We start from the raw sequence: 14,286 nt of genomic DNA on the forward strand, positions 1-14,286 counted from the left end.
CAAGCAGTTATCAATATGACTGCCCTTAAAGTCCCAGTAGGTGGTTCTTGTTTTTTAAACCTATTGAAATGTTCTTCCAACACATTTATTTCTGCTTGTGGTTACAGCAATTGCTCAGTCTTGAAGATTTGCACTGTTTTGGTGAGCTATATTACATCTAGCAGCCAAGCACCCATACAACTACTCACTCACTCCCCTCTCCCACAGGATGAGGAGAAAACAAACAGAGGGAGACATTGCTTGTGGATCAATATAAAGACAGTTTGATAAAGGAAACATATAATGCATATGCAAGCAAACCAAAATAAGGAATTTTTAGCATTACTTCCCATTGACAAGCCAAGTCCAGGGCAGTGAAGCCTCACTGTGCATAACAGCTACCTGAAAAGATAAACACCATAGACACAAATAACCCCAATTCCTCCTTCTTTCTCCCTGCTTTTAATGCTGAACACTACATCACATGTATGGAATATCCCTTTGGTCAGTTGGGGTTAGGCATCCTCACAGTTTCATAGAATTGAACAATTGGGTTTGAAGAAACACTAAGATCATCTAGAGCAGATTGCTCAGAGCTCCAGCTAACCTAGCCCTAAACATTTCCAGACATTCGGTATCCACAACTTCTCTGTGCAACCTATTCCAATGCCTCACCACTCCCATGGAAAAGAATTTTTTCCTACTCTCTGATCTAAGCCTATTCTCTTTCATTTTGAAGCCATTTTCCCCTTCTCCTATCACTACAAACTCTTGTAAATTGTCTTTCTCCAGGGAGACTTTACAGAAAGAGTGTCCTTTCTCAGCTTCTTGCCTGTCTTGAACAGAGACACTGTGCAAGCACTGTTCTGTGATAGCCAAAACGCTGGGGTGTAATCAGTATTGTTTTAGTCACAAATCCAAACACAGCATCATATGTGCTGCTATGAAGCAATTTGCCTCCAGCCAGCCCCAGTACTATGATTCAGATCTACAACTTAGGAAAATGAGTGGAGGACCCACACTGCTGTGACATTGCTTGAGCTCCCTTTTCACACAGACAGGTATCTCTGCTCAACTCACAGGCCTGACAGTCCCAGCTCACCTATCCCTGTTATCATCTGATTCCAACCTAAAACATTACTCTGAAGATTGCTGAAAAGAAATCTTGACAAAATAAAAGCATAAGCAAAGAGACTTAAGCAAGCGCAAAAGCTTGTGGCTACATGCGGGGTAAGAAAAATTAAACCCCTTTTCGCCCTTTTCATTTTTGGTTTTAGATGAAACTCTTATTCAAAGATTAAAATCAGCTTTCATATTTACTTTTACCCACATTTACTTCATTCATTTATTTGTTGGGTTATTTAAGTATTTCTCAGCACTACAGTATTGGAATGCTTAATCATATACTTTGATCTCTGTGTTTTCATGCAAGTTGTAGTGTCCTCAGAATTCATGTGGGTATTAAAATGTTCTCTTTTGCCATAAAATCAAGTTGGTAGGTGATTACTTCAGTGTGACACCTTATATAAGCTTACCATCATGCCTTCACTTTAAACATTGTAAGTCAATGAAATTATATTGCAGACATTGACAACACATACAATTTTGCCTGTTTGATATCCCATTACTGCAATAGCAGCAGCAATGGTTTTGGAAAAAGCTTTTTTTTCCCCAATAAGCATGTGTTACCAATTTTGCACTCACAAGTAGGGCATCTTCCTAGGGAGCACAATAAGGCCACTTAAGTGACTATCAGAAAGTATTTGCTTGTTTCCAGGAGAATGTAAAGTAGTACACCCACAGGTCTACATAGAGGAGTACTAGTAAAAGATAACCAGCAACTCCTATATGAAAACAAAACACTTCTACACAAAATCAATTCACTTGTGCAGTCAAAATAGCAAAAACGTTAAATGTTCTCAGACTCAAAACTTAGCTAGGATATGAGATCAGTTTTTTAGCACCAAGATGTGTGCACAAATATTACTTATGTACCTCACCAAAGTACAGCAGAAAAGACAAACTGTAGTCTCCACATAAGTAACACTACTTGTACAATTCCACCAGCAGTTTCCAAACTTCCCTCTGCTCACCTTTCAGCTTCAAATCCTAACACACACAACAAAGTTTCTGTTGAGCTCAAAACTACCTCTTCATCTGGGAAGCCTAGAAATTCATAAGCTTTGAACTCAAAGGGAATACTTTGGGGGGCAAGGGGAAAGGGGAGAAATCCCAGTTTTAGAGGACTGTGAGTATTAAACATTGAATAGCAATCTCATTCTATTTCATATCCAAGTGTTGTATTGAACAGAAGTTAATAAAGGAACAAAAAATCTAAAGCTACAATAAAATAAACCAAAACAAAAAATCAAACAAAAAACCACACCTGGACTCCTTTTCAGTTTTCTAAAATCATATATTCAGAGTGAAGAAGCATTGAATTCTGTTCCATGTATCAGTTAAAGAAAAGCTACTGAGTCGCTATGGCATAACCCACTCAGATTAATCAGCAACTCACCAGGGATTGGGGTGCATTAACATGAATTGCATGCTTAAGCAGCAATTCCCTGGACTTCATCACATCAAAATCTGCCTTATCTAGTAATTTAAAGCATTTATAATTTTAGAAGTCTTACACAGCCAGATGTACAAAGCTCCACTCGGGGAACTGTTCCCAACTCTGTATCATTTCCCAACCTGATTCCAGCAGAGCAACTGAGTAATAGGAGGAGAACAGACAATCTAGCCATACAGACAGTTGAACAAATTGTTCAGCCGGGCTGGTTTTTGTAAGAAAAGTTCTAGCTGCAAACTTCCACTATTTTTTATTATGTTCTCACAAACAAGAAGAGAAAATAAAAAGTGAATGTGCGCTTATGAAGAAAATGTGCACTTATGAAGAGAAATTGTTAAATGAAAATGCATTAGCTTCCACCTCCCTGTCACAACTACTATCACAAATAAGGTAAAGCTTTGGAAAGACACACATTTCCTTTAATATCAGAGGGATCTGGAAGACCACAAACAAAGAAGAGCTATCACGTGGAGAAGTGACAACACAAGTGAACACTTATGCTGGGCTTCCAACCCCAATGTTTAGTGATCACTCCATGTGACTTGTGTCACTCCATTTATACAGTTTCTTTCTCCTTCATGAACTAGTGTCTCTATACATCCCTAGCAGCCTTTTATGAAAAGATGACAACACACTGACAAGCACTAAGAGAAGCCCAACCAGATATCTTTAATTTGTTGTGACAGAGTAACTGAACTGCTGTGATGAACACAAAGCCATATTTATACTGTGGTTAAATTATGATTTTAAGATATTGTAGTAATTTATCTATATCTGAAGGGTATAAACTGGTCCTTCAAGCATGTAACCTTGGACTAATCATACATACTGAAATCAAGATAAATAGAAAAAGCACTTCTGTTTGTGATATTTAAAGATCTATTGGACAGAGAAATGTGTAACACAGGAATGCACCATTGTGCACAGTTGTGGTGTCTTCTGATCCATATCACCAAAAGTCTTTCACGTCAAACTTGCTCTGAGTCAGATAAATACTTTTTGCACTATAATCTATTGAAAAATTGCAAAACACTGCACTGACAGTGAATGTAAAAGTTAAAGAACATATGGGTTTGTGTTTATTTTCCTGTCCAAAAGTAATTAAAAAATTTACTGGGTTTCCCTCTAAATGTCTCTACAGACTCAACCTAGGATTTCACTGTCAAAGCGGGTTCTCTCCTGCCTTGTATATGATATTAACATCATTAACAAATTATGACCTCAGTAACACCTATTCTAAACCTTTTGTCTTCATGAGGATTCTTCAAGTGTAATTGAGCACTTCATTTAAGACAATGAGATTGAAAAGACAGACCAGAAAGTGGAACACAGTTTGTAACATTGTTGATGACAATGCACAGCTGAGTCCCTTTTAGTATCCTAGTTGTTATCAAAGATACAATAGTAAACTCTGACTTTGCATAGTTTGCATGCTCTGCACAGGTTACTCAAGTACTACACTTTTAACAAAGAATAATAAGGTGCCTAAAAACCAATTTCAACTTGGAGCACAAAAAAATCATAATTTCACAGCAAAATCACATTTTAATCTTCCTGTACTGCTTCAAATCCCATTGTTTTGGCTTGCATCATTTAGTTGTGAGGGGAAAAAAAATTAACAAACCAGATACATTCTAAATACCAAAGAGAAAAACTTACAGTAAACTTTGAGAAAATTTGTCAGGCAATTCCTGTTTGCAACTCACAAGGGCAGGGGTAAAAACTTATGACTAATATGCCTCCAGTTTCCTTGTAGCTCAAGAAAACTTATTACCAACACTGAATATCCTTATATAATGTGAAAATATTTAACATGCTAGAGCTTAAGTTTACCAAAAGAAATAAACTGTGAGCAAATAACATTATAACTAAATATAGCTAATCTGAGAGGAGTTCCCTACTCTACATTCTCAAAAACTTCTGGAGAGCATTCAGATCAGGTACTGTAATAAAACCCAGTTAAAAAGAAGCTTCTCAAAATGCTGAACAACTATAATGGATCACTCACTTGGAAGAAAGGACTGAAAACCTTAAAAACAATAGACTTCAGCCTAGAGACTTCACTTATTTCAAATTTTGAAAGCTTGAGGTAAAGACAAACACCAACAGCATGAATGAAGACTAAACAAATTTGCCAGATATGTACTTCACAAGAGAAAACTAGAGGAGCTCTGACCTGTTCACAGTGACCGTACTGCCATCCAGAGGTAGACTGCAGCTTAAAACTAGGGGAAGTTGTCTTGAATTGGTATGAAACCTCCCTTTAGTCAACATCGAAGACTCCAGTTCTCAGGGAGCCATACAAATGATGTGTCAGTTGAATTCTGCAAGGGCCTGAGGTTTATCCACTGTTCCTAGCATGTGTTTTTGGCAGAATATCCTCCAAGCCTGTTTTTTTTAGTTTAGATTTTCAGAAGAGGGAATTAACTCCATGCAAGCAGTCTCATTCTTCAGGATGGTTAAAAGCATGCAGACAAAGCTTTGTGGGGGAGAATTATTGTTGGTCTACAAAAACCCCAAACCAATTAATAGCATGGAAAGAAGTGGGGACATGGCTTTTATTAAAGTGTTCAAGACAGTCTGAGATTTTTTTTTTGGACAGTAACTTGAGAGACATGGGCATCTTACTGAGTCTAACCAAGAGATCTAGTTAATGGAGAATTCCAGGAAATAAGATTGCATTCATACCTTTCCTTTTTGGGCTTCTGTGGTGAATATTTCAGCTTATAAAGGGAAGCCAAAAGATGGAGGATTGCATCCCTTTCTGTTTATCTCGTTCAGTAAGTAGAAGGACCTTACAGATAAAATGGCAGAGATAATTTAGACCATAGGAGGAGGTAGAAATTAGACAGCATAAGATAGGAAGCTGATGTCCAGTTCTTGACTGTGGTCCTAAACCTGACCTGTACAATATATTTGGTATTAAATTAAATTAAATTAAATTTAAAAGGTAATAGGGGATGAATATTTGACTGATGAAACAAACAGCACACGTCACAGAAGGCATTCCTACTCCATGTTTCAATCTCATTCCGTAGAATGGAGGATTGACATGAGATATCTGTACTACTACCAATAGTTCAGACTCTTAGCATACGTGTATCAAGTTGGTCAGATGGAAAAAGCAAAGAGCATTGAATAATTTTTTGGAATTCAAACATGATAATACATGTATACAATTACGTCTTTTCCTCAAAAGGAAATCTTTTGTCTGCTTCTTATCCACAGCCAATGCCACCACAGACTCTAGAGAGCTGGAGAAAGAATTCTCTCTGGATGAGGACAATCAATCAAAATCTTCCCTGAAACTAGATATGCCTTTAGAACAGATCAATAAATGCTACATGTTGATCTAAATCAGTAGAATCACGAAGACAGCATAAAAATGATACATACATACACATTAACTACTGCACATATATATTTATTTAAATAGCAATTCTAAAAAAACCTCTGAGTTTTGTTTTTATTGATGCATGCCCATACATAAGCTGACATTGACCAAGACCCTCTTACTGCTCTATCAACCTGAAATTCTGCAAGAGAAAGAAACAGAGAAGTGAAATATTAATGGAAAGTGGGATTTTCCTCGCAATAGCCTCAATAAATATGTCGGTCAGGAGAAAAAAATAGGTCAAAAATAGAAAGCTTGTATCTCCAATATCAAAGAAAAGAATGTTTGTGTCAAATCTATTGGAGAAATTGCCATGAATGGCTCATCTGTGTGAAAATATGGTCCTTGTAATGCTGCTAAGATCAGCGAGACCTAGGATGATATGTTGAATAAGCAGGTTGCAGAAGTTAAAAATACCTATGGGAAGCTTTAATTTACATGTCTGCTTTTCAGTATTTTGAAATGGGTAGGAGAGAAAAGTGTAAAAATTTGCTTTTTAGGACCATTCATTAGTTATTATAAAAAAGAAAGTATATTAAATGTGAATATTAAGGTGAAGTCCTTATAAATGACATCAATATTTTCCCAGTGTGCAAAATTTTTCATTTGAATTAATCTGTTTCCTCAGTTTTGGATCATTAGTATTTCTTTTCCTTGTGGTCCATATGCTCCTGCTGTTCTATGCACAGTTCATCTTCCAGTCTTTTCTAAATCACTCAGAAAGATAAAGTAAAATGAAATATACAGTACATTTAAACCAGAGAATTGAAAAACCATCTTTTTATTAGCCTCATGTGTAAGGCCTTATCAGGGAAGTATGCCTTAGTTCACCACCTAATTCTGCAAAAATCAGTTGTCTCTGCTCTTTCTTTTGCAAGCAGGAATTTTACTATAAACCTCAAAAACATTTTCATGAGTGAGCACTTGAGAACTTAACCCTGTTGGAGGTGACTGTAAAAATCAGCTGATGTTTCTGAGGAGGTCAAAAGAGGTTGCATAGGCTTAACTCAAAGAAAGTACTTTAAAGGGCAGCAGTCATTGGGTCTACTGCAAAACACATAATTTAATTATCAGTGACTTGTCAGTGAGAATCATGCCAGACCTGCTGTCCAAAAAGGTACGCACCTCAATATTGGCTAAATAAAGGTAGTTGTTCTACAAATTAACAATTGAATTTTTATGTGCCGTGGTTTTTCACCTCCCTATATTTGCAGCCAAAGCAAAGAGAGAAATGCTTTACTCGGATGTGCCCACAGAAAATTATTACAGATGTTGTGGTACTTTCTTTCTACCCCATTTCCATATGACCTTCCAATTTATCACAGGTTGTGCTATTGTTTGAGTTTTATATAAGCTACCTGCAATTGCTTACTCTTTCCATTAACTGCTACAGACCTGCATTCCAGTGCTTACTGATTTACAGTATTTACTGCAATGGGCTTTTATTGTCAATATTTTCTTTTTAAAATTCAGCTAGTTCATTAACTTCTATGTTTTATCAAAGAGGCTTAACTAGAAAATGTTTACCACATCCTAGAATGCAACACTAAGGACCATTAAGAGAATAAGCTGAGGTGGAGGATGTTTAGTTTTTAATTTTAATGAGAATAATACAAGCTGAAGTGTCCTTACTCAAGTCAGATATGAAAATACAAAAAAAATTCGGGTAAACATAAATTCTGCTTGAATTGTAAATGAACTTTCTAGTAGAAATCAGATAATCAGATTAAGGCAGAACCTTAAATTATCTTCTGTACACCTACTCTTCTTTGTAGCATTTTTCAGAATCCAGCAAACAAATTTAAACCTGAACTATAAAAAACCCTACCATTTCTAATGATCTTCTCAAAAAAAAAAAAAAGCAATTACTCTGTATTTAAGATATTTATGTTAAAAAGTTTGTCAAAGTCTTGGTTTGTTTTTTAGTTTGAGATTGTTTGGAGATTGTGTTGTTTGGATGGACTACAGTTGTGATGGACTACATTTGATGTATTAACTGTCTTAAAGGGACATTTTTAATAATATATTGAAAAATGTAGTGGGTTGGGTTTGCTGCTTCCCTCTTTCCTCCCTCATAGACACTGGTGGGCATTTACTTATGCAGCAATGTGGGATAAAAAGTCTTCAATATATGAACACTTCAATTTGCAAAATAGAATCTCAGAAAACACTGGATACTTTACTTCTCTGAAATCTACTGAAAGAGAACAGTTGTGAGAGTGGGGAAGAAGAGTATTTAGCTATTTTAGCTTTTAAAACCAGACAACTAGATCATTTAAATCCCAGATTGAAGTGGTTTTCTCATTTACAAAGCTCAGACCAATAGCTGACTTGCTTTGAAATTGAAAACAGTGTCAGGACATGGATCTCTTAGAGCAGTGTAAATTTGGAATAACTCCATCAACTTCAAAGTAGTTAAAATCATATACATCAGTGATTAGAAATTAGCCTATAATTTGCTTTAATTCCTTAACTATTTCAAGACAGAAATAAACCTCCTTCATATCAGTCAATTATTCACTGTCACTAATGTTACAGCTATGTCAGACTTACTAATCACATTCTTCCTGATTGCTTCCCTCTTCCTACAGAGATAAATGTTTACATTACAATAAAGGCAAAACAATGTATGATCTTTCACCTGCCTGGAAACTTTAAGGAAAAAATTATCAAAGCAATCCTGTACCAATTACTACTCAGAAGAATGAAGCTTCTTCACCAAAGGAAGGTAAGAACTTGTTTTAATCTGTGGAAATGTGAACAATTTTGAAAGAAATTAAGGAATTTACTATAATGAGTATAGAGGACTAGGAAATTAATAGCAGAAAGTATTTTTTTATAGAACAGATAAATCCCACATGATTTTGAATCAAATTATTAAGCAGTTCTCTAATCATATTTTAAGCGTTATCTAAATGCCAGGCAATTACAATTCAACAGAAACAGAATAAAAATTCAGTGTAATTAACATTCAAAAGTAGCTGCTAATTTGTCCATTTATTTGCAGCTCATGCAACTTCATAATAGAGTTCGTCAGACTAAACTGTTAAGATACGCAGTATCTGTGCCAGCAGTTATTAAAACAAACAACACATTTATAGTACATCTTTCTCTCAATCTGCTCAAGCTGAGCAAAAGCACATTTGAAGCTCTGAGACTCACACACAGTGTCCACTTTAAATAGAAAAATCTCATTGATTGCATGAAACTCAGGTCTCATTTTTGTCCATCGATCCCCTTGGTGACCTTCTACAGCATCAAAGCCCAGAGCGAACCCAATCTGACCCCGACTTTATGTGCATTATTATATTGAGAGACAGGAGCTACTTACAGTCCATGCCATTGTCTCCGTAGATATGTAATAAAGTATTCTAGAACTGCTCCTGCAGAGAACACTTCATATATTCGGCATTTCCTTTTCTCTGTCTCTGTCTCTCTCTCTCCCCTCCAATCTTAAAATTCTTCTCTTTGCTGTGCTGAATGGTTTTTTGGGTTTTTTTTCCCCATCCAGTAGACAGCTCAAATGAGCAACTTCAGACTTTGACTAATACTCACATAACTCTCAGTAAACAACATCCTACACACAGATCTATAACTAATAATAATGCTCTTTATTAAGCTCTCCTGTGAAACAATATGTCTAATAAAAGCTGCTCTCCATGCTGTTTTAATTATAATAAATCACCTTCATTATGATGCATACTTCAATATAACATGCCTAATGCTTAGCTACCTGGGATACTACAATAATGAGGACAGAGAGTAGACATCTTGAAGAAAGTTATTTACACACACTGAAAAATTCTACAGTACTGTACTGCTTTGCAACATGAATTTCAACTTTTATCTTGCCTTACTGTTCATAACATCAGAGATGAGAAGAACCAACCCCCCTGAAAAATACTGTTTACACAAATAACAGGACCTTGAATACATCCACTAGCATGGAAAAATAAGTCCTTGCAGTGCAATCATTTCTCTATAAATGTATAAAAGTATTTTACCACCCTGTGCAACAAATCAGTGATGAGACTATAGGCAGTTGTGTGCCGGTACCTGGGGATTTCATGTCAAAGTCAACTTCCCCGGCAATCCCTAGAGAACTGCGGTCTGCACATTCGCGTGAAAGGTGTGAAAATCTGATTTTCTAAAATGGATCAGTAATTCTCTATGAAGGGGAAAAGGATCAATAAATCTTTGCTAAGTAGATTGTAAAGGAAAAATTATTCTTTCACTGACAGTACATTAGGATCCTCCAAACAATCTCAATAAACTAAAGACATAGCATTTCTCCAGCAGCTACTTTTGACTTCTGATATATTTTTGTAATCTCTGATCATTCTGCAATGCACATACATTTCTATTTGCTAAGCAATGTTCCATGTTGATGTTGATTTATGAGTGTATGCCATTATGCTCGGCTGTGAGTAGAAGAAAATTATTAGCTGCTTGTAACCTGATAGATGTGATACAAGGAAATGTCATTACAACCATGCACACATATATGTTTGTTACTATATCTCTCTGTACATACACAAATATTCTGTACTTTGTATGTATATATCTACACATACACACGAATATGTAGTACATTGTGTATATCTATATGATTTTTTATACATGTGCAAATGTATACATGCAACAAATATAGATACATTTTCAGGCACTGAGAGTTAGTTATAACATATATAGGAACTGAAACTCTACTAGGTACTTCACAGACCTGAAAGGTGTCCATCCAGTTAATGCAGTAGCACATGCCATCTGGCATTTACACTATCAAATCATGTAGTTATGTTGCACCTAAATATGTGATTTTTACATAGAAGCAAGGTAGCATTTGCCTGAAGACAGCATGATAATACAGTTTACAGAGAGCAGTCAAAATATATTGCCAAGTCAGAAGTAGGCTATGCACGCAAGCAGAGGAATTTATTTGTCCTTTTTACACAATCTCTTTTTCCTGCTGCAGAGAGTAAGAGGATCCTGCCAGAAGTGTCTGTAGTGTTGTTTTTGCAGCAGTGGTAATATGCACAGTGTGGGCACTTAAATGTCCATTCCAATTCTAAATGCCAGTGCCAGTATGAAACTTAACATGCTGGGTTGCATTTCTATTCCTGGTGCTCTCAGCACACAAGTATTCTGGTGGTAGTCTTTGAGGGGATGCATGCTGAGGAGAGGAAAAAAGAGCTTTGTCCCTCTCCCTAATCCTGTGAAACCTGAAAGGAGAGGAGGCAGCTTCTGCTGCCCAGAGAAATCTACAGTCTGGAGACCAGGTTCTCTCTTGCAACTACAAACAGGACATGGATGTGTTACAAACATGTACACGATCCATGGTACAAACACAGAAGATCAAGTCTAAAAAACCAGAATAACATGAGAAACTAAATATGACAGGAAGGCACAGGCAGGAAAAACTTTGAGTTCATCACTCAAACTGCCTCATGCTTGACAGAGCACCTACAAAGGACAGGGCGTTTCAAGCCTATTTGTAGTTCTGAATGTTTTAAGATGCAGAACTAACAAAGCTAATTACATCCTGAAAACCAATGCACCTAAAAAAGTTTCTCTGGCCTTTTTCAGATCGTGGCATGAAGGCAGAAGCCATCAATTTTATAGCCAGAAGGTCCAATGCTTTGTATACTTCCATAGTTCAAGGAACCTGCTCGCACAATTTCCTAAATCCTTTATGCTTGTCTTTACATTTTTTGTGGGGTTGTTGTGTTTTTATAAACAGGGCAACATAAACAAGAGTGCTTGAGAACACATCCTAGGTCCCAAGGTTCTTGCTGAGCAGAAGCTGATCAGAGCATAATTAAACAGGCTCAACAATGGCACTGTTTCATGGGAGAACATGAAACATGGGAGAACAGTGAAAAGTTGTGTTTTTTCCTTCCCATTATCTCTATTATCCTTGAGTCCACCAGAACTAATGAGACTGAAGTAAGCAGACTTACAATGATAAAAAGACATAAAGGAGAGAGCAACAAATGCGGTACAATCAATTCCCAATAAAGCCACCTTATATCATTGCCATGAGGGATAAAAGCATAAAATTAAGTACTCTTGGACTGGCAAATCTCATTTTTACCCTTGGACACCACAGTTAAGTATTACCAGGAGTTTGCCGCAGATTCTCCTCAAATCTGTGTTTTTTGGACTGTTTTGGAGGAGCATCTCTATGTTCTTGGCAAGTTCAGATGATGAACCCATAATCATAACACCTTCTTGCTGCATTTCAAAGAAAAGAAATAAGGCCCATATGTGTACATGTACATCTGTACGCACACTGGGGTATCACAGTGAGGCAGCATCAGCATTTTAAAACTGGGTGCCTTATCTGCACTAGTCTGAACATTTGACTTAGGTGAAAAGAGATTAGTCAGACTAGTCCTTCCCTCATGCTGGGAACTCACAGAAACACTAGAAAGTCAGAAAGACATAGCTAGTCAGTGGCAACCCATGACCAGTGGGAAGGGGACAATCAAATGGGATCTCTGACCCATACAGATACAGTAGCATACACAAACAATACTATACATGCTCTCTTCTATCACGGAATCCCCAGACAATTTTGGGTATCTCAGAGAAATATGAAGTTGTCTTCTTCTACCATAGATTTCAGAAAAGGCTATCTTAATTGAAACAAAAGAATACGATATACAATATCCCTGCAGTATCATGAGTAAGAAACAAAAAATGCCAACAGCCTAATACTACTTGCAAAGAAACATGCTTTTGCCCCATCCATAAAAGAAGAATGTGTCTTGCTAAGGTCAGAGCTCATGATCTGCCACACCAGGTTTTACATTATACTGAATAAATGCCATTTTCTTTTATACCATTATGTATCTTGTAACTTCTGAGGGTAGCCCCTCCTGATGTCATAATTCATACTTGTGTGCAGCTATCAACTAAGCCAGAGTAGCACAAATCATCTGGTTTACTATGTAAGCATTTATTCAGACCCTTCTCTAGACTGCACATCCAGCACCTCTAGCTTCCTGGCTTCCTCTGTTATTTACATAAAGGTTGCTTTCTTTTGTTTTGTTCAGTGACATGACTTTCCTGGACTGCAGGTAATATCATTTGCTTAGGAAAAATAAAACCAAAAACTAATCAACCAAACTGAAAAAAACCAAACAAACAAGCAAACCCACTTTTTATTTCCTAAAGTTTTCAAATATTGCAGATTAGGAGAACATTGAATTTAGAATTAAATACTGTATCTGAAATTTGATAATAGTTTCCTCAAAAGGGAACAACACATAAACTTCACTGTCTGCCAACCCAAGCTGGATTTGTTGTTGCTGAACAAAAGCTATTTGGGCCAGGAAAGGGATTAATAAATTTTTGGTAGGTTGGTTGGTCTGGTATGCTTGGTTTTTTATCTCCTTTATTTTTCTCATATTCAGGCATGAATACAGCATCCCTGTGCCTGCTCCTGGAATGGACACTGCCCACAATTTCTCTGCATGTTTGCATGATTATAACCAAGACAAATCATGTGTATCTATACTCACCCATTTGAGACTACCTATCTATTTCTGACCTGCACTAAGAAAAACAGATGTTAAGTAGTATGAACCTCTGTTTAGAGATATTGGCTAAAGTGCCTAAACACCAAAGGACATACACATCTTCAAATACTAATGTTTGTAATTTGCACAATGGACCGAATCCTGCATCCACCAAAATATAAAATTCTCATATAAAATTCTCAGTGTTTTCGAAGAGGGGAGACCCCATCCAGGAAATCCAGATGGGCTTTCATCAAGGAGAGGTCCATGGAAACCTTGCACATGAGAGTCAGGCTTTTTTCATATGATCAAATACCCAGAACAAATTACACCAGTGATGCAACACAATAAAATTAAGCTTACCCTGTATGCTTTAAGATGTGCTTTTTAGAATACAGAAAAGCCTCTTACAATTAAATTTTAAAGTAGCATTTTTTCACTCATTGTCCCAAACAAATTATGTAAAGAGATTCATTAATTGAATTATACTTTCTGAACCCTTATATGAATGTTATATCCACACATATCTGCAAAATGTGCAGCAAATGCAAAATTCCAGAATATAATTCTATAACATACTCCTAGAAAATTTGAAAAAGGAGCTCTTCTATGTCACAAACTACAATTGGCATTTCTATTCAAAGAAACATTATTCTCATACAACTAGACATGGTGAATTTTCAAATTAAATTATGGAGTGACCCTGTAGAAGAGGCTGAAACTAACTTCTCCTCTTACTACCAAAAAATTTCACCTGAATTCACAAAGAAACACAGCTTATCACAGAGTAAAGCTTTTTCTGAGAAGCTTAAAAAATA

General features: G+C 36.5%; 1 protein-coding gene and 1 long non-coding RNA gene across 8 annotated transcripts in view; one reads left to right on the top strand and one right to left on the bottom strand.

The window, feature by feature from the left end:
* The window catches only part of POU6F2 (POU class 6 homeobox 2), a 318,916-nt gene that overhangs the window by 269,874 nt on the left and 34,756 nt on the right, over positions 1–14,286 (bottom strand). The gene's annotated exons all lie outside the window — the stretch shown is intronic.
* Positions 1–14,286, top strand: part of LOC140682299 (uncharacterized) — a 57,296-nt gene that overhangs the window by 27,569 nt on the left and 15,441 nt on the right. For 2 of the 3 annotated variants that reach the window (XR_012053834.1, XR_012053832.1), the window contains exon 2: positions 8,540–8,676. This is a non-coding gene — a long non-coding RNA (uncharacterized lncRNA). Of the gene's footprint in view, positions 1–8,539; positions 8,677–13,363; positions 14,258–14,286 lie in introns of those variants that run through there. The other variant, XR_012053833.1, reaches the window with a different exon arrangement.

The sequence above is a fragment of the Taeniopygia guttata genome, chromosome 2 (genome assembly GCF_048771995.1).
Source record: "Taeniopygia guttata chromosome 2, bTaeGut7.mat, whole genome shotgun sequence".
Classification (NCBI taxonomy): Eukaryota; Metazoa; Chordata; class Aves; order Passeriformes; family Estrildidae; genus Taeniopygia; species Taeniopygia guttata.